This window comes from Camelus dromedarius, chromosome 19, assembly GCF_036321535.1.
Source record: "Camelus dromedarius isolate mCamDro1 chromosome 19, mCamDro1.pat, whole genome shotgun sequence".
NCBI lineage: Eukaryota > Metazoa > Chordata > Mammalia > Artiodactyla > Camelidae > Camelus > Camelus dromedarius.
The window spans coordinates 36,555,387-36,557,762 of NC_087454.1; the positions used below are offsets into that span (position 1 = coordinate 36,555,387).

General features: G+C 33.6%; 1 non-coding gene across 1 annotated transcript; it reads right to left on the reverse strand.

The window, feature by feature from the left end:
* Window positions 1-1,396: 1,396 nt before the first annotated feature.
* Window positions 1,397-1,468, reverse strand: TRNAV-UAC (transfer RNA valine (anticodon UAC)). Its single transcript has one exon. It is a non-coding gene; the product is annotated as a tRNA-Val (tRNA).
* Window positions 1,469-2,376: the final 908 nt, after the last annotated feature.

Consider the following 2,376-nt stretch of genomic DNA (forward strand, 5'->3'; position numbering starts at 1 on the left):
TGAAATAAAAATTCTAAAGAATGAGGAAGCTTGACATTGTTGAATTGGCAGTGTTTTTCCCTTCTTAATGGCACATAAAAGAGTGACACCAGCTAAAATCAAAGCCATCTTGGGCTCAGTGCACTGTGGGAAGAGAGGGATCCCAGAGCAGTCCACTGTCTCTTCAAGTGTCTCTAAGCGTCTGCTTAGTGTTATTTCAGCTCAGTTGATTATCTTATTTTGAAAACTAGATTCTGGATCTCAAAGAATATTTTTAAGGTAAGATTCTCTAAGTCAAAGTTTCTCAGAGAGAAGCACGTACATTTCAGGAGTTCGGCTTCCTGGGTTGGGGGGCAGACCACCTACACACACCCTGAATGCTGAGTGTCTGTTTGTGTAGGGAACGCCACTGGGCTCCATGGTGGACACAAGAATAAGCATTTGTGGTTTGGATGTCCATTTCCCTAAATGTAATGATGTTGCACACCCACGCATGTGCGTATTGATCGTTCTTGTATCATCTGCAGAGAAATAGCCATTCAAATCCTTTGACAGTTTTCAACTGGGTTGTTTCCTTGTTACTGAGTTGCAGGAATTCTTTATATGTTCTGGACAGAAGTCCCTTATTAAATCTATATTTTGAAAATATTTTCTTCCAGTGTCTGGGTTGTCTTTTCACTTTGTAGATGGTGTTGTTTGAAGCAAAGACTCTTCATGCTTTTTAAGTTTAATAGTGTTGATATTATACAAACGACATACGGCTGTAATTAACCCTTTAAAGCTATTTGTCAAAGAAAATTTAAGTGATTTTATTGCTTTATTTGAATTTTTTAAGTAATAAAGAAAACTGTCCAAAGTCTGTCTTGTTCATTGTATCCCCAGCACTTACCACAACGCTTACTATAGACACCCAAAGAATAGTTGAAATAATACAGGAAATTCAGGGTACTGCACAAAAACACAAAAACAAGAAAAGAAAAACACAAAATTTGACCAGTTTTATAAATACTCTAAAAGTATATCTTTTTGTTCAGTTTTGTAGCTGTCTTCTTAGAAAATTACTGTAATTGGAATTGCTACGTTTAAATTTGCTATGTTTCTGTGCCCATGTTACACTGTAATACATCATGAATCACTGCCCTCCCAGAAGGTACACTGCTCTACACGTCATCACTAGTGCACGAGACCCCCACCTCCCAGACGTGCACTTTGTCAACTCCGCCATCTTGGTCGAGCTGATATGTAAAAAATACTCTTGCATTGCTGTTTTCATTTCTTTGATTACAAAATAAAAAGAGAATTTTCTGTTTGTTCACCTTTAATAGCTCTTTATGAATTGGTTTTTTGTTTCCTTCTCCAACTTTTTATTTTTATTTTGTGGGGGTTGGTAATTAGGTTTATTTATTTATTTAATGGGGAGATATACTGGGGATTGAACCCAGGACCTCGTGTGTGTAAAGCATGCACTCTACCACTGAGCTATATACCCCTCCCCCACCAACTTTTCATGAATTTGTAAGTTCTTTATGTTACATGTTACATAGTACCTTTTTCTATCAAGTATTGCCGTTTTTTCCATTTTTCTCTTGTTTTTAATGCCATCCACTATGCTATTTATCATCTCTCTATATACATATATATGTATATAATTACATATATACTAACAAAACCTATAAAAGTTTTCATTCTGTTTTCTGGCTTTGGTGTCATAACAAAAGTCACTAACAACCCAAGAACACATAATCATTTATCTGTATTTTTCCTAGTCTCATTTTTTTCATTTAACTTTCAATACATCAAGAAAGCGTTTTAATCTAAGCTGTGAGGTATAAATTTAAATTTGTTTTTCCAATCCCAGTTATTCTAATATCATTTAATAAATTGACCAATAGCCTTAAAATGCTATATTTTAATACCAAAAAATTATTCTGACTGTCTCTAGATTACTGGGGGGAGTCTTATGTCATTTATCTTTCTATTTTGATGTTTTTAAAATTATCATATCTCTATAATATTTTTGTATTATAATACCTTTTGTATTCATATTTTATTGATAGGTTCAAGTCTTTAAGTGGAGCATTCCAGTTTCTGAAACATTCTTTCACGTTTATTTTTTCTTATAAATATGAAAACGTTTAAACAGGTTTTTCTCTCCTGATCTCTTGGAATTTGTTCTGGGATTCTCTGAATACTGTTTTAAAAACTTTCTACTACCTAGTTATTTTGTATGATTTTATTTCAGAATAATTTCAATAACTATGAGACTTTCTTGGGAAGAAAACAGTAAAAAATGAAAAAATAAGTATAATGAGAAAATTCAGAGTGTCCAAAATCTCACCAGCAAAAAGACCCATGGAACTTTCTAGGGTGGCTGGGATAAACTAAAAAATAATAATA